This window comes from Sebastes fasciatus, chromosome 23, assembly GCF_043250625.1.
Source record: "Sebastes fasciatus isolate fSebFas1 chromosome 23, fSebFas1.pri, whole genome shotgun sequence".
NCBI classification, from domain to species: Eukaryota; Metazoa; Chordata; class Actinopteri; order Perciformes; family Sebastidae; genus Sebastes; species Sebastes fasciatus.
Genome location: NC_133817.1, coordinates 11504831 through 11526418, shown reverse-complemented (window position 1 = coordinate 11526418; position 21588 = coordinate 11504831). Strand labels below are relative to the sequence as shown.

At 42.1% G+C, this 21588-nt stretch overlaps 1 protein-coding gene across 4 annotated transcripts in view; it reads right to left on the bottom strand.

Moving 5' to 3' along the window:
* chrm2a (cholinergic receptor, muscarinic 2a) overlaps positions 1 to 21588 on the bottom strand; it is a 102133-nt gene that overhangs the window by 34607 nt on the left and 45938 nt on the right. For 3 of the 4 annotated variants that reach the window (XM_074625844.1, XM_074625842.1, XM_074625843.1), the window contains one exon: positions 21044 to 21193. The exons of the other annotated variant lie outside the window; for it this stretch is intronic. The gene's annotated coding sequence lies outside the window, so the exon portion shown is untranslated. The remainder of the gene's footprint in view (positions 1 to 21043; positions 21194 to 21588) is intronic. 4 annotated transcript variants of the gene reach the window in all.

Here is a 21588-nt window from a genome sequence, read left to right as displayed (position 1 = left end):
ATATTTTTCTCACGAGCCAATCAGAGCAGACTGGACTTTTTTTTTCCGGGAGGACGGCTTAAAGAAACAGGTGTTAAAATGGAGCTTTTTAGACAGAGGGTGAATACAGGTACAGTATATCAATTTTGTTGACGAAAACCATGAGGAAATATGTCCGTCAACAACCTTTTTTTCCATGATTAAGATGAGACAATGACGAGACGGCACCGATGTCATTAAGCACTAACGATGCGTCGACGCTCAGTCTGTCTCTGTCCTTCTTGTCTCGCAACTCAATCCTGACCATTGTGCTACTATAATGCATAAAGTTGGCGGTTTACTGGTCAGGTTTGGGTGGCTGAGTAACGCATATTTTTACATGTTGGTCGGTGCGGATTGGCTCTCACAACGGACCGGTGGGTGTGACAGGACGACTCAAACTAACCGCAAAGCTGCATTCTTAATCATTTAACCTGTGCTTTTCATCAGATAATGTTAAGATACAATTTTATATGTAATAAATTTGACTAAAATGACAGAAATGTTCAATATAATCTGATGACTAAACAGGACTAAGATTAAATAAAAAAAAAAATAGCTGACAAAATTAAAGGAGAAAACACTTTGACTAAAATCGAATCACTTTCAGTGACTAAAACATTTTGAGTTGTCGTTGACTAAAACCATGAAGGATAAAAATGACTAAATTGTGACTAAAACTAATTAGCATTTTTATCTTAAGACTAAAACTAAATCTAAAATAGCTGCCAAAATTAACACTGAGGTATATCAGACTAATAGTATGAGAACAATAATCAGTTTTTTATACATTAAAGCATGTAAACATGTTCTAGTAGAAACCCAAAATACAAGTATGAACCTGAAAATGAGCACGATATGTCCCCTTTAAATGCTTGCAGGACTCTGTGGATCTGCTCTGGTTTAGTATGTCATGAGTGTCATTGTTGAAACAAGGACTGCAGGATCAAACAGCTGGGACCAAACTCAGCGAATTCGGATGAGCCCTTAGTGTTTGGGGAGTGAATATTGTTTTTTTTGGTTTCGATTTTTTTTTTGTCAGTAGAGGCAAATGGAAAGGAAACACTAATTCCATCTGGCTGTAACCCAGAGCTATGACTTTTGGCAAATCTATTGTTAAAGGGTGTTGTGCATTTCTTCCCGCAATGACGGAGCACTGAGCGGTTTTAATCGCGCAGGCCTCACGCTGTCATGCTTTCAAGGCACAGTGGGTTTGATAAACCACTGCTAATGCGCTGTGTGCCCGCGATGGCAGGAAGCGAGCAGAAGCACCGCCAGGCGTCAGTCCAGCTGGACGGCCGCAGCTTCGACTCCAGGGGCTGGCATCAGTGCGCTGCACTCAGCTACGCCGCCTTTGTGTGGCTGAGAGGGAGTGGCTTTGCCAATTTTGATTTATAGCCCCAGATTAGCAGCTGCATCGGAGGCTGGAGGTTGTCATCCTCTTGTGCATAAGGGAACGAGGTCTTGAGCGAACTTCAAGTAAAAGCCAGTGGATGTATAGAAAGCTCCATTATGCACATCACATCCCTCCTGTGTGTGTCAATATGTGTATGGAAATGAAAAACTGCATGGTCCGTGGGCACTGGGCAGCTCTCTGAAACAGTCATGAAAGGACCATTATCAATGACCCCTGCAGTAATAAAAGCAGCAGCTTTGTGCATGAGAGACTGGGGAGGCTGTAGCGAGCAGCCAGAGAGGCCAGACTTCAGTAATGGGTCACTGCACACTCTTAGCGGAGAGCTCCTCGAAGCCGTTTCCTCTGCCAGCTTCCGTCATCCGAGGATGGTTTTTCTCACTACAGATTGCACCGATGTAATTGCCAGAAGTTCAGAAGTGCATGTTTTGTAAGTTGGTAAGTATTGAGGCAAATTGGTACAGCAGTATGGTATTGAATGATTCTGCTGATGGTTAGAAATATAGTTTGGGGGGAAATTCATTTGTTGAAACTGTTGCAGTAAAGTCCTAAAAAGCTGAATGGAAATTGGATCAAGTGATATTGAAACTCAAAGCAGTGCTGCAATACTGAAGGTTAAAACCTGTGTCTTGCAGTGTAGCTCTATACTGTAAGCGTTGTGTTATTAAGGTAAAGGGAAAAGCTCAGTTGAATATTCAGTTTCCTTTTCACATTTACAGCACATGTATTGCAAAACCAACCAGTAATATACATATATAATAATACTGTATTAGTGTAGGCGGACAATATGAGCATCTAATATTACAACCCAGTCTCAAGGGAAGGTGTATAAATACCACAACATTACACTGACATTCCGCGCGTCATGAGTATCCATTTGAGCCTTTTTGCGTGTCATTTGTACGCCATGCAAACGTCCGAAGTTAATGGTTTTCTTGTCTAAACCTAACTTAGGTTCAGACAAGAGAAGCATTTAGTTAGGGTAAGCGAAAATGTCATGGTTGGGCTTAAAATAAGTAAGTAAAACACGTACAGAAACGTAGCACAACTACAGAAAACGCGTCACAAATGTCAATGTGACAATCGTCACTGACGTAACTTACAAAACAAAAGACGTTTTCTAAAGGGACTCTGGGACTCTCGGAAACACTACCGCTATTGTCCACATGGGTCGCCAAAATCAACACAAAATGTTCCTCGTAGTAGCTTTAAAATGATGTATTACTTCTAATAACACTTTACTCCCTTTGGCACCATTTTCACAGACTGAGGACAATTTTAGAGTCCCATTCAGAACTATAATTTGCAATTATGCCACGGTTATGATGTTATGATTCTGTATGTGGCCTCTGATTCTCATTAGACCGCCAAATAATGATTTAAGTCACCCATCAGAGTCAGTCATGAGAATTATTCACCCCAAAGTACATCCAAAAAAGAAAAAGAAGTGGATGACTTAAGGTTTTGCCTCTATATTCAAACCTCCCAGCTGGTTGACAGTGAAATATTCAGTGTCTGAGCCTTGACACAAATAGATGAAAAATGCGCTGTTCTCTTGGCCTGTTGACAAGAGTACGACAAGAGTACGACCAATCTATTAGGCTGTATTTTATAGTGGATGTTATAAACTCAGGTAGAGTGAAAGCTTCGAGAGTAATGACAGCAGGCGGCACTTCTGGCTCACATCTGAAATCGCGCTTCCAAAGAGACGTCCCAGTGTTTAATGATTTAAATACCTGAGCAATTAATCCTGAAGTAAACAATAATTGCTATTGATAGAATGACAGTGAAATGCAAAATGAATGTGTGTCTGAATTGCATATTTGACCGCACTTCATGTCGTTCTTGGAATATTGATCAGATGGAAGATTTTTCCTCTCCGCTGGCCCTTGGATTGGCTGAGATGAATGGTACAGAGGGGTAATGGCAAGTGAAACAGAGTGATTTTCCATTATGCCAGAGTTGTAAAGGGAGGGGCGGGCGTCTGAGAAATGACCCAAAGCTGGCAAAGTTGATCACATCTAATTGATTCAGCGCGCTCTGCTTCTTCAGCCCTGCCCTGCCGGCACTGGACGAGCCCGGAAATCTACCCTCGGCAAAACAATATCATCCAGGACACGAGAACAACACTGAACATAACGGCACATAACACGCATCAGAGTTCCTCTGATTTTAGACTCTCTTTAGGGGTGCTCAAGCACACCTAAATTTCATCTCAGCACCCCCTGAAAACGAATTATCAAACCCTCTGAGATCTGCGGGATCACTGTCTTTAAGAAGCTGTGTTGGGTTAAAGCTCAGTGTAGTGGAAATATTGGTATCATATGATACCCTTGACCTCTGACCTCAACATATAAAGACATTTTCTCCATATTTTGATGCAGAAAAAGCGGAAATTGATGTATAAAAATTCACCAGAATGCAGGAAAGACCCCCAGACCCCCCACTTAACATGTGCCCCTCTAAAGGTCTGATCCTAGAATCGTCCCTTCCTCACGTTCACACATTCATCATCATATCTGGCCAATCCTTCTGCACGCATTCCTTGAACAAATCCATTGCTGCTGCTTTTCAGACCTGCTAATACTCCCATCACAACCAAGATCTACAGATCATTCCAGGAGATTCAGCTGTGAGATTGTGTTTTCCATCTATACTGGCCTTCCTCCACCACCAGCAGCATCTATAGTCCCGGGGGATCCGGTCCCATCTCCTATCGTCAACGGCCTGCATATAATGAAGACACTTCAGGTTGATGGAGTCCTAAGGCTTTCTCTGTGGCTAGCTCAGTATTGTTATAATTGGGTCAAATGCAATAAGAGGCCTTGTTGCACTCTGATACATTAAATATCTCTCTGCTGCTGCTCTCAGCTCCTCTGGAAATAACTTGCCATGATGTAGATGATATTTAGTGATGAACAGTGTGAATAAAAGCCAACTAAACAAACAACAAAAATTGGCCCTAGAACAAAGAGCGTTAGCTTTAAGGAGAAAACAAAGCTGTCACTCGCATTTTCGTGTGGATTTGTCCTTTTCGCTGCCCTGTGCTCGGCTCTAAAAACGGCTACAAATTGTGTCTCGTACACCCTCAGGCCACATCAAGGTGAACCGACATTCAATAGCAAGAAAGAGAAAATCAGAGCGGTGGAATAGAGTCATGTCTGGCACGTTGCCAGCCTAAGCATCTTAGAAAAAGTTCTTGAACAATGTCCTGTTGCTACCGTTCAGTGGTGGGATTACTTAATACGATTACCAGGGCCGCCAATCAACCGTGGTGAATGCAGCCCATAATTACAGCGAGAAGATGAGGAAGGTGTATGACGGAGATTAGAAAAAGGTGAACTTCAGCGAGCCGTACAAAGCGTGCCCTCGCCCAGCTCAGAACACACTCGCTGTGTTTACAACTGGAGTGCTGCTTAATTTGATAGATGAGTTTTCACAATGCAGACAGTGTCTCAGAAAGTTGAAACAGGCCTTGCAATACTGTATGTTCTATCCCGCTTGATTTGGGACCAAGGGGCATTATTCCGAGAGACAAAGACATTGTCCTGGAAAGACTTTTTGAAATGAAAAGAGGTTTTCCCTCTTTTGTCATTTGAGGTTTTACCTTTGTCCTGTCCAGATAGAGTAGTTAGCGCATCTGGTCTTTTTGCTCCATCTCCTGTAAAACCGAGGCGGAGTTTTTGGCCATTTGTCAGTAGGTGCATGTGACCTGCGACCTCTGTCAAAGAGCTCTCTAAACCTTTACAGGGTTTGGGGGGTTTACCAGTACTTGGTAATTTTCCTTGGGAGGCCTTAATTGGCTTGAAGACAGAACTCATAGGTCATTGCTAGAGGTTAAGGGTGAGCCTTTTTTTAATCATGTATCATTATATGCAACTAAAATAATACTTAATTCACAGTATGGCTCTCGATACTTTTTGTGATGTATTACTATTATGATATAATTTGAATCTCAATGAATTATTATGTCTGATGGAGCACTATCCAGATACATCATATGTACATACTTTTATGTTGATCAATAGAATGATCAAAAGGGGGAAATGTGATGGAAAATTACATTGTATGTACTGATGTCTCTTTATGCAACAGTGGAAAGTTACTGTCTGGGTGCTCTTCGTCTCATGTAGTGGGAAAGTACTGAGTGTTGACTTTTACTGGGACACTGTTTGGGTAAAACAACTCTTTATCTGTGCAAAACAACTCCTTTTCTCACAGTCCCTGTTGTAGATTTCTATATAGTCACATTGTAATAATCTCCGGGGGCGCACTCTTCTGCAGACTTTGTGTGACTCTGTATAACCAGTGCCTCTTCTTGCAAGAATAAAATACGACAAAGACATTTCATCTGTTTGGGATCTTGATTTCATCGTTCATTAGGACTCATCTCGGAATACTGAAAGAATTTCCATTACACTTGTGACTCAATTTGAGTTCTCCCATACTTAAACTTGCAATCTTGAGTACATAGGTGTGTTCACACAAGTCAAGTATGGCAAAATGCAGTGCGCAATGAGTACCCGGATGGTGTACTCATAACGATCAAAAAGTTGAGTATGGAGTGCTTGACACGTCTCATCCTCAGTGGTCACCATCTTGGCTCTGTAGCGGAAGGGGAGGGATCACCAAACTTGTGAATATGGCAGAGATGGAGGCGTATTTTCCATCTTTCCACCGTAAAAGTAAAATCATCATCGTTTCAATTCAATTATCAAGCGAGCAAACAAGCCAAGCAGATATTTGGAAGGCGTCAATCATGGTCAAATGTTGGCGGTAATGCTCTATCTGGTTGTAATTTGAAAAAGTTTTCGCAGTTTGGGGGTTACCTTCTTGACACAACCACACAAAGTACAGCTGAGGCTGATGGGGACTTCAGTTTTTTGCACCTATTCGGTCATAAACCAAAGTATTGGACAAATAAAAACTTTGAAGGATCACCGAACTGATTACAATTCCTCCTGAGGTGTACATGAATGTATGTACCAAATTCCACGGCAACCCATCCAATAGTAGACATTCCACTGAAAAAGCCAGTAATGTCAACCTCATGGTGGCGCTAGAGGAATAGTCAGGGGATCACCAGAGTTATTAGGATTCATCCTCTGGGCACGATTAATGCCTGTTCCCACATTTTTATGGCAATCCATCCAACGGTTGTTGACATTTTTAAGTCTGGACCAAAGTGATGAACTGACCCACATCGCCATCCTTAAAAGCAATGGATAAAGATACTTTCACTTCTATTAATAAATAAAAGTAAACAAAATAAATCTGTATTGCTATGTAGCGCTAGTGGTCAAGTTGGAAAATATGTTTGATTTGAGTGAGCTGACCTTTTTACTTGTGGTTATGAAACTACAGTCGACCACTTGAATGAGTGAAGTCCTGTCTCACCAAACATGACAGTCGACTACACCGCACTCTTACATTTCGCTGTCTCCTCTCCTACGTGGGATGCCATTAATTTTCATCACGTCACATAGATGTTGACATTTCATTTACTCGGCTGCACTGGGAATCACCTCAAATCAATTGCAGGTACCTGGGAGATATTGTAAATCTTCCTAACAGGCATGCCCTTAGGGTAAATGAAAGTGGATGTAACGTCCTCTTGCGGGAGCTATAACATGTAGAGCGAGACTCCCGAGATGTTTATATGTGGTTTATTCTAACGGTAGGAAAAGAGAATTCTCTTAATGAAACATGACAATTTTTCTCTGAGGTGCCATGTGATTGCAAAGCCAGTGAAATAGGATGTGAGACGCAATTGAGGACACATCTGGTCTCTGCACATTTTAACTGTTTTGAACCCAGTGCACATGTAATTGATCCCCAGTCCACTTGCTCTGGCTGCCCTAATCATCATCCATCTTAAGTATTGATTAGGCTTTATGAATACAGCCCAATCGACAGCTGTGATCTAGTTGACATGTCTATCTAAGCTGACAGGAAGTAGTTCTTCAGGGGCAAATGTGTTTAAAAGAAACTTTTATAGTTTTGTTCTTCAATCTTTGTTGTACATTGCATTGTGTATACTTAGAATCTCTGCTGTTGCCATGCTTTTATTCATGTCTCTATGCTTATTTTTGCTCATGAAGAAACCCTACTTTACTACGAAGACATGCTATGCTGACGGAAGATTAACTGTGACACCTGAATGTTAAAAGAGCCAATGTTTTATGTGACACAAACAAACCGATTAATCATTAATGTGCCCATGTGGCACCTTTGAGGCCTCGCTGCACACTAGGTCGCCACTTAGATGAGCTATCACGTGTGTTTCAGCTTCTGGCATCTTATCATTTGGCTCATTTGCAAGAAATGCAATCTGTGTCTCGGAAGCCGAACGTGTCGATCCCTCAGCACAGCGTCCAATCCATTTCATGAAAGAGTGCACAAAGTCAAGGCCATCTTGTTGCAGTGAACTTAACAGGTAATAAGATCCCCAATGAGATACACACAAGGTCTTTAATGTCAGTAGAAAATCTCTAGTTTCTGTATTGCCTATATCCCAAGGAGAGAAATGAGCCTTATCTCGGAGGAAGGTGGCCATCCATCAGCAATTTCTCTCAGTTTATCAGCCTGCCAAAGTTGAAAGCACAATGATGTCAGGCATTTATCAAATGCTGACACCTCACATTCAGGACTGAGACATGTACCCTTTTCTCCCTGCCCAAATCTGGTCATTGTCCCGCTGAGGCCCTCTGGCTGCAGATTAAAACTCTTTTGGTGCTGTGCGCCAATATCAGACAGCTGGCGGATTGTGCTGGAGCCACGTTGATAAAAAAAACGAGAAAAAAAACCAGCATGTGGAAAGTGCAGAGCCCATACACTGCAAATCCAAAAAGCACCATGTTAAAGCTCTTGTACTTCAGCCACTTCATTATAGTTTTATTCTGGCGAATGTGTTGCAGAAGTGCTCTTAGAGGCTGCCCCCCCTTCGCAGAGAGCAAAGATGAAGAGACTGTTACATGTACTGCGTGTCACGATGCCGGGAATAATCCTGTCACCGAAAATGCATCAGGACAGGGAGAAAGAGCTTCTTGTGGCGTCTTCTCTTGTTCTAGACTCCCCACTGGCCACTCGTTCATTCTGTTTAGAAATTACTGAGTGCTATTGATGTGCCGAATCGAAACCCTCGCAGGAGAGAGGGTTGTCATAAATGGAACATCTTGGACACTGTGTGGCTGGCTGAAACTCTCCACGGGGCTATATTCCTGTCAAAACATTAATCTAACGTGGGAAGCCAAAGGTTGGTCTATGTAGAGCAAAGACTGGAGAAAAGTCTGTCAGTGGTAAGTGTTTGATTCAGCCTTGGAGAGCACTTTAACTGCTGTGGTTGATCACAAAATCCTTTTCAGATGGATGATTATCTGGATACAAAATAGCAGGGAGCCAGATGTGACCCTGGAACGCATCCCTTCATTCCCTCTTTACTGTCAGCGAAAAAGGATGTCTCCCTCTATTATTCTAAGTCACCGCAGGGCATTTAAACTGACATAATCAGTTTTAAAATCCTCAATGATTTACAGTCCAAAAATTTCTCGGGTTGCACTCAAAGGCAATTTTCTACCAGAATTTGTATTCGTATCACTTTATTTGAGTAATTTCCAGATGAAAAAGTTTATTCTCAGAGCATCCAAACCTGGTAGCCAATAGTAAACGCAACAGCCCTGTTGTCAATGCCTGGGGCGCAAGTTTTGATTGACCGCTACAACGCTAGACAGATGTATCTTATGTTTACCTTATGGTCTTATAAAGTCTTGTAGTGGAAATGGCTTTGGTTGATGTGGAAAAAGGACAAGATTACTGAGCTTTTATTGACTTCCTTAAAGGTATGATATGTTACTTTTGTTGTTTGGTGTTTTTAACCATTCAAAGTTGGCCCCTCCTCGTTGGCTCACTTCGACGAGTTATAGAGTGAATGAAGAGAGGGAGCGGCGTTAGTGAGAATGAAAGCCGTGAATCAGAGAAATAAAACAATATTTTATGATTGTTTCACTGCGGTCACGTTCTAAAGCACAAAATAAACGCACACATATTATACCTTGTCTTTATTATGGTATCACAATCTCCACTTGCATCGGAAACTTTAAGGAGAGAATGCAAGTAGGCCAAACTAACCAGTCATAGTTCATCTATTTCAATCAACTAATGCAACACAATCCAAATCTCAGGTATCCTCTTGTGTGCTTAGTATGTCACAAACACATGTAATCTTTCTAAAATACTGCTAAAGACCCCACTAACTGAAAATCCATGTATTGACCATTGGCTATCCAGATGCCACTAAACCTAATCACCAGACAAAGTTGACATTGGAAGAATCTGCAAAACCCTAGATTATATGTCCAATGACAACATTTAAAAAATTACATTTCTACAATAACTGCTAAGGGTTAGGTATCAGACATGCTACACAACCATCCACCACCACGGCCTCAATACTCCTCTATTTTCTGAGATGAAAAAACTCCTATGGATACTGGGCTGTGTCACTGCACGGGCAGCAGATAACCCCTGGCAAACGAATAAGATTGTCGTTTTCATGAACATTTTGAAATTACTTTGCTGTTATAAAAACAGGTGCCCAGTTATTTTCATTCTCTCTGAAGCGGCCACTTTTGGAGGCCACATTTGTTTTACGATCAGTGTGAGCGCTTTATTGTCCAGCACTCCAGGCAAAGATACAAAACTTTATGGCGAAGTATTTCTTTTACTGAGGTACGACTCTTTTCAATAGCAAACTTTAAATCTTTTGCACCAGCTGTCAAAATCATGAAAAATTATTAGCAGCAGTACATTACAGGTGATATACACACACTTTTTCATGTTTCCCAATGCTGGATGGCACATTTTAGGGACTGAGAATCTTTTCCAAGTCACTGACTTGGTGGGAATGCAACATGGCTTGTAATGGAGGATTATGTACTGTAGAGGTAATGTGTGGCTTTTATGAGAGCATCTATTCTAATGATAATAGCAGTGATGAATAGTAATGATCTGAGCAGCCTTATCGTGTTCCCACTGCTAATGCGCCAACGACCAACCACCATTTACGATGGCCCCTAACCCCCCTGCAGGCAAACAGTGTACACAGATAATTCAATACCTTTAGTCATTACGGTACAACGAGAGCACTGTTTGGATTGACACCGTGCTAATGTCCTTCCCTGGATGCTTTAACATCATCCTACCCCCCAAAGACAATCAAGAGAGACTCGGACTGTAGTGTCTCCCATGTGCAGTTAAATTAGCAGCTCTTACGTGAGGCCATGTTAGAGTCCCCTTCTGTGAACAGGAAAGTACACATAGCTGTGTCTAGGTGTGCCTCAGGTGTTGTCAAGACTATCTGGGGAAATGGATACAATGAACAAGTACACATGCCTAAAAAATACAAAAATAATATTGGTTGCTTTCCAGAGAATTTCAAAAACAGCTCATATGAGCCTGGTACAGCTACAGTTAAAGGAATGGTTTGGGCTAAAAACTTCCAAGTCACGTACATTGTACGCCCAATGAACCACCTTGACCTTCTCCCTAAAGGTGTTCAGAATGAACACAAAGTGAATTTTAAAAGGCAGTCTGATTACATACATAGTTAATGAAAAAGACACGAGTGGATTGATGCAAAGGATTTATCAAACTACAAAGCAGAGGAATCTCTGTGTGTATGTCCTTTGCTTATCTCAAGAACCGTCCATCTGATCCACTTCACACTTGGTGGGTGTATTGCCGGGGACCCAAGGATGTGCAGTTTCAAATTTGGTGCAATTCAGACACACAACAGGCCTCAGCTCATTGACTACGGTTCACTTTTGCTGATGGACGCTGGATATACTGACGTTACAACCAAACTCTTCTTCACTTCCCTGGAGTTCTCGACAATGCTGGAAGCGGCATTACCGGATGCCAAGCAATCTGAACGGCCTAGTTTTTGTAGCAGTGTAATGTCTTCCTACTTCCACCTATGCTACTAAAAGAGGACAGCCTTTTGCACAACCCAGGAGGTTGCACAACATAGGTCATTGTAATTATTTGCGCAAACCTCAAACGCTGCCATTTCTCTGTTGAGGAGAGTCTCATACAATCCGAGAGCATTCAAAAGAACACAATTCCTGTCTATGCTGTTGACGTATGTTGTTAACCCAACGTGATTGACCTCTCGCTCCTGGATTATGGTTCAATTGTATCATTTCCACCAGTCAGCTGTTCTCAAATCCGTGCTGATCTCTCCCTAATGTGATGGCGTCTTGCACGGTCATGTCTTTCCCCACTCCTCCATGTAGGGGGGCCAAATCTATACAACATGCATAATTCACGCTGCCAATACTGACACTGTGGATAGATTCATCATCACCTACTAAATAAATGGCGTGGTGTGGATATATGTTTAGTGGGGAGGGGTCGTCATCCATCTCCACGGCTAAATATGGCTGGATTTGGCAACATCTGTGCGGTCGAAAAAGCGGTATGAATAATACTTGATGCAAATTCAGCGAGATAAATTGATTTTATTGCAAGCCATAAGGTCACATGATGCTATCATGCGGATATTTGGAGATGTTCCCTTGCCTGGAAATCCCTTAAGGCCAGTCAGAGACAGAACTGTAATCAATGACCTGGTTCCAGTAATTACTGTTTGCTTTAGCTCATTATTCTCACAGCTTTGATTAAGCAATAGCCCTCATGTGAAGGATATGTGACCTTAATTGGTGGTTGCCAGGACGCGCATCTCCTGCGTCTGTTGTAATGCATATTGGGAGGAATGGAGGTCAGGAAGTGAGAGTCGCCTCAGGCTATTCTTGGTCCTGCCTTTGAGTCATTCACATTCTCTAATTGTCCCGACGAGTCAACATGTGGCAAAAGACGAACAGCAGTCCCTTCGTCCGGGCAGAGCAAAACGCAGCGCACGTGCTTCACACGGCGGAAGAGAATGGTTCATATGTTGACATTTACAACCTAATTAAAAGCAAGAAGGGAAATGATCCACGCAGGGTCAGATGCTCATTACACGCAGGTGGATACACACACACAAACACACATTTTTGCACAGACGGCGACACAAATCCAACACACCGTTTAGCTACTCTACACGCATTTAGCCGAGCATCGCTAATCCCACCCGGCTGGAAAAAAAAAATGCTCATTTGAAATCCTGAGATGATTTAAAATATATCACCGTGTAAGAGAAACTCATACCTGTGATATTAAAGATGTTTGTATGCACATAAATTCCCAATCTGCCTCCTGCGTTTTGATTAGGAGCCGAGAGAAAACATGTATAGGTAAATGTATGAAAGATTGAATTGTAAGCAGAACAAAGTTATTAGAATATATTTTCACATTATTTGTTCACAAGCAAATCCACACTGAGCTCCCCTGAAGCCGAGCAGAGTCGGCTGTCACATCTAACTTATCAAGTAGGAACATCGTGCCTCTCAGCTACTTCTTCCAATCTCGCTATATAGTGGACATAAGCTGAGCTCTGATCTTCAAGGTGAAGGACTCTTTTTTTTATACAAAGAGCCTCAAACTGACTGGAAACCAACATTTTTAAGAATATATCCGGCTTGAAATAACTGTAATTAATCAAATTTGAAACAGTGTTAGCCATATAATCAGTGCACAGATCTCCTTTTCAATAATTCAGCATCTACATCAGAAACACAGTATATCCCTCCGTCTGCTCACTGCATTCCCCAAGCTCCAGTCATTAAAACGTCCTTTGAGTCCTTCCCTGCGAAGAACAATACCATCTAGACCTCCCTATTCAGTTAACACACACACACACACACACATACACACAACCACATGCGCAAACACTTGCTGTGATGATATGCCATGCTGTGTTTGCTTGTGCAGAGCCTCCTGTTATGACTCTCACTGTATGCTGAGTAAAGGAACAAAAAAAAATCCAATAAACCAGTTTATTGTTGCTCGCCGCATTCTCTCACTTATATTTGATGCCGGTCAAAATGTGGTGTTTTGATTAAAGTAGGGGTAGGCAATATATTTTTGGCATCATCGGGCAAAAAATTCCATAATAAGCTTTCCGCATATTGTAATTCAAGTGCTCTGAGAGATAACTAGACATCTGCATCTCCTCATGGCTCTGTTTTGAGGCTTTAGAACATCTAGCCCGTGATGGGAGACTTTAACCAATCACAGGTTGTTTCAGAGAGAGCGTTCCTATCGAGCGTTCCTATTGGCTGCGCTCCGGCTGGTGGGCGGTGCTTGGTATTTCCTCAACTGTTCTCAACATGGTCTCATTTTACAGTTAAACAGTACACTACACGATGTTTCTGAAAACATTTTGAGGCAAGAAATAGGCAGAATATTGATTCATATTTGATCAGCGCTGCCTAGTTTGACCATTTGATTCAGAGTTTGCGAGTGATTGACAGCTGCTCAGAGACGGCAAAGCTCCAGCTCGGCTCTGATTGGTTGTTTTCCTCCGAACTGTGAAACCGGAGGACACAGAGCCACATGATTTTTTTTCCAGATTACCTGTCTCATGCACTACTGTCAGGATATAATGACCGTTTTTAGAAAAATAACTTTTTTCAATCATATTTGCTCCATTTCTACCCACTGCAGCTTTAAATGCTCTAATACAAAAAAAATGGTAATCGAATAAAACCCTAATACAGATAAAGCATAGCAATTCTTTTACGATATATATTAAACATTTGCATTCAAATTTCAGCTTCTAAACTAGTAGGTGCTTATCGTTGAGTGTGTGTTAATCACTTGCAACTCTCTTTTATTTTCACGGGTAATTGGTTATGCAGCACATGGAACCAGAGAGCTGCAGGCGCGACACAGGGAAGGGGAACGCAACTGAGATCACTGAAGCATGCCTAACATTTCTTTCTCCCACCCTCCGTTCAATTACTCTATCCTGTTGTTTACTTATTAATTTTGTGCTCTCCCTTTCGCTCAAACACACCATGCTCTGGCCACTATATTTTTCAGATATCAAAATAATCCATCTCGAGCCATTCCTCCATCTGTCTCGCCTCACCTTTAATTTTAATTCTCATTCCCACTCCTACTCCGAGAGTGTGAGTGCACCCGTATCTCGATTAGACCTCTGGAAACGCCCGTGCAATTTCCTGGAAGATTATAGTGATGGATTCACACAATATCAATCAGAGCAAATGTGAGGCTCGAAATAGCCGCGAACTATCGGCGAAAGGTGTTTTTCGAGCAGTGGTCAAAGAGCCCCACCAGAAAAACAAAGGGTAAACGTTTTCAATCACGCTTTTCTCTTTTCTCTGAGTTCATTTAGTCCTCGAGTGTTTTCTTTTTTGGTTGAAATTACATTACGTTTCAATTATATGAAACATGCTGTAACGATGATTAAAAAAAAACAGACATGACAGAAAAGTCACCTCAGATGAAGATGAGCCGTTTCCCTGGTGACTCTTCATCTAATGCGACTAGTACCTTCAACAAGGCGCTCTGAATGAGGTCACATTCCTCTGACCTCGGGGCATTATTACCCTGTAATCATGTGTTGCTCTGCATGGCTACATTTGTTATTTCTCGTTGACAGCCTAATGTTAGAAGAAAGCAATTTTGCCTGATGGATGATCATAAGACGGGGAGAGGCTATATCAGTTTCATGCCTTGCCGGTGAATTATGCACAACAAAATCCCGTAGATGCCTGAACCGAATACCTGCCTCCTCAGATAAACTACCAGCTTTACACGCCGCATGGGTTATTATTGCCGGAGCTGCGAGGACTTTTCAGCTTATCAGAGTGTGCATGAGGCCTATTCATTACCATAGTATTTACTTGTCCTCTTAAATCAAGCAGGCTGTCGGTCCTTACATTACAACAGCGCTGTGAAAAATTGTTGACTAATTTCCCCGAGCAGCATGGCTCGGGCGACTGATTCATAGGTCTCAGGCCGTTCATGATCACAGAAATCAATCGGCGCTGCTCCCCCGGTCCGCACTTTGTCCGTTGGCGGCAGTGGGGATAACGTGTCAAAGTGGGCCTCCTCAATCTTGTCACTTTAAGTGCAATCAATACTGCTTCCCCACCAACCGAATGCCTCTGAATACCAGTCCCCCCTCTCCACACTCCTCTTCTTCTCCTCACACTAGGCTGAACATTTCAATCAATATCTGACTGGAGGCTAAAAACATCTGCAGAAGCAACAACAAAAAAGCGAGGAAGAATTAAATGCTTTACAATATACCGAAGAGACGACGACCACTCTGCAGGAACAGTAATGCGATGAAAACAGTTGGATACATAAAGAGGGAATACAGTTCTCTATGTGAAATGAAATCTCAAAACAACTCGCATGTTTTAACTAGGGCTGTCAAAGTCAATGCGATAATAACATAAATCTATTTTAACGCCACTTATTTCTTTAACGCATTAACGCAATTGATCTTTCGGAGAAAGATGAAGATACTGGAAACCTCAGGAATCCATTGGTACCAACCATGTCATACTAGCTTCTCGCATAGGAGGCTAAATAACGCTCCAAACTTGCACTAAATTTTGGCGAGGATAAACTGCCATGGCCATTTTCAAAGGGGTTCCTTGACCTCTGACCTCAAGATATGTGAATGAAAATGGGTTCTCTGGGTACCCACGAGTCTCCCCTTTACAGACATGCCCACTTTATGATAATCACATGCAGTTTGGGGCAAATCATAGTCAAGTCAGCACACTGACACACTGATAGTTATTTTTCCCTGTTGATTTGAGCATATTGTTTTATGCTAAACGCAGTACCTGTGAGGGTTTCTGGACAATATGTATCATTGTTTGTGTTGTTTAATTGATTTCCAATAATAAAATATACAAATACATTATCATAAAGCAGCATATTTGCCGACTCCCATGTTGATAAGAGTATTAAATACTTGACAAATCTCCCTTTAAGATACATTTTGAACAGATAAAAAAAATGTGTGATTAATTTGCGATAAATCTATAAACTACGGACAATCATGCGATTAATCCTGATTAAATATTCTAATCGATTGACAGCCCTAACGCTGCTCAGCGAATCAAACACCAAATCACTGCTCAATTAGTGTAAAAGTGCAATTTAACAGTGCTTTTTATCATTAAACACAGCTTTTCCAGCAGCGTTCCCCCCACTGTGAATATGCCCCCATACATCATTGCGGACAATTCCCAATGTATGGCCTGCCGTCGGCTTCCAGACAGCTCCAATCCATAAAAGCGAGCCTCTGGCCAACTGTACCTGTAAATTAGTCTATACTAAAAAATTCAACGAGCCCTGGGAGAGGTTTTGATGTGTGCATCTAGGTGCTTGGCCCCAGAAACCGTTGTATTAATTGCCTGGAGGATTACGAGACACAGATCTCCACTCCCTCATGCATATTTGACACTTTCTAGCAGCGGCGCGCTCAGGCCCCTGTTGCAGCTAATGGATGATGTTTGGCACCGTGTTTGCATATGTATAAGCTAGCGAGTGGGTATGCGGCGAGCCCATCCCGGCGCGAGCCTATCTGTCTGAGCATGTGTGTCGGCTCTGTTATCTCGAGCCAGCCAGGGTGAGTGCGGGGCTGGGTGGCCGGGTTCTAATTGGTGCGACTGCTCCCACTACTCTTGCCCTCAAAAGGCTGGCGCTGCCCTCTCCTGTTAATCTGTGCCAGGGATTTGGCCGGCTTGACACGGAACTGACCTGACAGTCCTCTGGGGGGTGTTGTGAGCACAAACGCACGCTGAGGAGAAAGTAGACGGACGAATATGCAGCCACTTAAGACACACACACATAACACAAAGAGACATGAACTCGCATGCAAATGGGAGACACAGATATAGACGGACAAATTCACACACACACACACACATCTGCAATCTGAGTGAAATGAAAGAGCCGCAACTCCATTTGAGATATGGTTCTGGACAGCATCGCTGTGATGAAGAGGGAGAGCTCTTGACAGTGTTGTTAGTGGAACGGCATCAAACAGTATTTCGAGTGTGTGTGTGTGTGTGTGTGTGTGTGCAGATGCCATGTCTGCTGCTGATAATGCACCGCGCACACTCCCGCAGTGTGAAGTGAGGTTGTTGATATCAAGTGCTCGCACATTGCTATACACGATGTCCTGTTTGTCCGCAGAGATCGGCCGGCGTGACAGGAGTGACACCTGATCTGATGGCCTCACAAACGACTGATGCAATCGCTCGGGCTTACCACAAACTGAGCCAAATGAAACGATACGAATCAGACAAGCGATTCATAATAATTTAATAATAAGTTCCAATGGTTATATAAGACTATATTTGAAGGAACAGTGAGTAACATTGAGGGGGGATCTATTGGCAGAAATGGAATATAGTAATACGTTTTCTTTGGTGTATTATCACCTGATATAAGTATAGTTGAGTCTGTTTATATCTACATACAACAAAGTCAAGCTGAGGCTGATGGGAATGTCATTCATTTTGCAGGTTTGGTCGTAAACCAAAGTGTTGGACAAAAGTGGACCGAAGTGTTGGACGAACTGACCGACTGACCTACAATGCAGCTAGTATGGCTGGAAATCGTGTGCCAATTTAGTATGCATTACCATGAATGACTATACTTACCTGAGGAGATCTGAATTTTCCACTACTGGCAACAACATTGTTTTTTCATGCACTGGTCAATTCTTTAATTTTGGGCTATTTCGCTTCATGTTTTCTTTCAGCATAGTGAAATTTAAGTGTTTCTTTTACTACTTTGTCCATTTGTGTCCATATATTTCTCCTAAATTCACCAAAAGTTAGCATTACGTAATGCCTCATTTTCATGTTTAAACATACAATTTCAGAAAACTTCTAATACAAGTCATTCACCTGTAGTGTCTACCCTTAAACCCACCCTCCCCTCCTGGTGCTCTAAAGCCTTGTGACTCTGAACACTTCACTGTTTCTTTGTTCAAGGTCTCAGTGTTTACTGTAGCACAATACATACAGCGTGTGAGGATTCACAACTCTACTCTCTAGTTCATGGTCAAGAGCTCTTTTGAATCTATTGATGTAGGATAAGCTCTTGTTACTCCAATGACATGTTGGAACATAGACATTCTGTAATAACGGTCCAAAGAAATAGACTGGGGGGGTGGATAACTTTTGGAGTCTTAATATAATACCTTTATGACTAAAAGCCGGAATTGTATCTGTGTTTTTTCTCATAACTTGTACCTTAAATGACCCAATATTGGTCACCGTTGCTTACTCCCACTGATAATTCAATTTGAAATTGACCTATCACATGCATCGCGTATCAACGACGTCACGATGTGTTTTCATCAGGAGTTGGTAAACGGCGCCATTAGCGAAACTATGTATGTGTGATTGCACATTGCCAAAAATGAAGAGGCAGAATCAGAAATCTATATCTGAGTTTTTCAAAAGCAAGCAGACTAAAAGTGATGAGCCATATTCTGCATCCACCTCCGCTGTGTCGTTGGCTTCGGCGAGCTTCAATCTCAAACTGTTGCTCGTCCACCGTTGGTTGTTTTTCCAAGCCGTGGCTACCTGCCCTCCTCCACTACTTTTAATTTCACTGCGCTTGTCTCCAGTGTGTGGGTGCGTGCACGGCTCTGCACACCCCGCCTGTCTTTGTGTGTATTAAATAGCCTATATATCTCCTTTAGTGCTGACTCGTAATAACAAAAATGATGTTGATTAAGACTAGATGTTGAGTTTGGCCTTAATCTGAGCATGTGTATTTCAATATGTGCGTGTTCTTCATGCATGTAGATGTGGCAGTTTGTGGTGTCGGCGGTGACCCCTCTCTCTAAGCTTTATGTATCTATTGAAGAATAGCAAAAAACAACAAAATGATTGGCCGAGATACATGTGACTATCATTTCAGAACCATGGACAGCGCTGTTTGTTGTGTGAAGGGGCCGGGGGTGGGTGTGTAGGTGCGGCGCTGTCCGTAGTACTGAAACGGAGCGGAGGGGATCGATCGACGGACCGAACACATCACTTAGTTTGGTTTCTTTTTTAACCTGCTCTCTTTTGGTAGTTATAAAAAGAGAGAGAAACGGCTGTTTGCGGCTTGCAGCTCTCTCTCTCTATGTGCCTCCCCCTGCTGATTTTACCGAATTCAACTGTTACCAGGCCATTAAATAGGCGTTATCGGTCGCCATAAGCGCCATAGATGTGGGTCATTACGGGGCCTTCTACGCCTACGAAGTAAAAGTGAAAGCAAAAGTTAAAAGCAACACGTTCTAACACGTAGAAATGAATGAAACGTTACGATTTGAACACAAACAAAAAGGCTTCTTTAGGTTTAGGCAACAAAAGTACTTAGTTTTAGGGGAAAAAAACATTGTGTTTTGGCTTAAAACAATTACGTTTCAAAAGTGAAACTTAACACTTGTGTACACAAAACAACTACATGTTGTTGGTTTCACACCTGGTGCGAACCTTGGTCACCTGGGTGAAAACCGATCCTTCGTCCTTGACCTCCCCCCAATGTGACGTTTCATACTGTCCACAGTGCCTGAATTACTGTCATAATTACTACTAGAGGTCGCTGTCGTGTTCTTTTATACCTTCCTTCGGTGATCTACCATGTGAATATATGATAAAACCTACTAGTGGGTGTAGTAGGCCCCTATTGACCCACATCTATGGTACTTACAGCGACTGATAACGCCTATTCAGTGGCCTGATAACAGGATTTTAACAGAACTGTTCATAAATTCCATATGTAAAATATTTAGCGCTCTGCTAGTGCTGCGTTCTTATGTTGGTGCTCTGATTGATACATGTATTCATTGATTTTGAAACAGTAGCCTTATGTTGTTGTTATTTAGCCTTTCTGAGGCTATTATATGGTTAGATTAATTCATTTTATTTTATGAAAAATTCAGAATTTTTAACAGCCTCCTCAGTCACTTCATCCTGGCGCCTGGCCTTGGTGTCGGTTCTGTAATGTTAACTCAATAATCATACATCAGTAATATAGGCCTCTGTCTGTTTCAATGCATACGCCCCCCCCTCCCTCTCCACGTGCCTTGATATTATGATCCCCCTTGTTCAGATGCGTTCCGTGGTCCATGTCCAATGACGAGTACAACCATTAGCCATCTTAGGACTTCACTGCACATAACCGTAGATAGCTCTGCAATATAATGTGATCGTGTACCTCTACATTCAACAAATTGCCTGAATGCATAATGACCACATTATTCCACATGAATGATGAATACATTGAGATTATAAATACTTGATATATTAACGCTACCTGCCAGGTTTGGTGAAGCGATTCTGCCGTAGAGGAGGTCTCGCGGTATGCAAATATATGTCACTTGCGTGTACATAAATTTGAGTCTTCCAAGGTGTCACAGTAAATTGAAATTCATTGCGGGCACTGACGCATGCAGGTCAAATCACATGTCAAGACAGACATAACTCTTTTTTGAATACATTTAAAGATATGTAAATGTGTCAACCACGTGTGGAGAGACTACAGAATTCAATATTTGAACAGAAAAGGGCGAAATGAGTCATTCGGAAATTGGAGTTTATCTCTTTTGGGGGTTTGACTGTCACGAGTAAACACTCAGAAGCGATCGCTCCGGTGTCAGAGAGTGTAAGTACTTACAGCAGGTGTTAAGCAGTCCGCTGGGCTTTCTCGCACTTGGATGGCATACTCGGAGAGTGTGTGTTCAATGTAGCACCAGAGAGGCTCCTTTTGACAGAGGGAAGCGATGGGCGTTCCTGGCTCCAGCTTCATGGTTAATAGCCATGGCCACTGTTAAAAAAAGAGAAAAATGAGGATGAGCAATGGGCTGCCGTCAAGTCACCCCAAAAACCTTTTGCCAACACAACATTAACTGTATGGTTTCTAAACTACCTACTACTGCATGGCAACTACAATGGTTGTGGAATGTTTCTAGCTGTGGGCAAATAATCTATATGGTTAAGATATAGTTAGAGGAATAGTTCAAGTTTGGGGGAAATGTGCTTTTCTGTATCTTGCCAAGAATTACAGCTACAGCCATGAAGATTAATACATTCTCGTCAAATATAGCCACACATATAGTCAAACTATGATGCTCTAGGTACCCCTCTAACATTAGTTTTGGACATGTCAGGGATGGCGTGTCAGTTTTTTCTCATTACATGCATGTTGTCTTTTCAAAATAA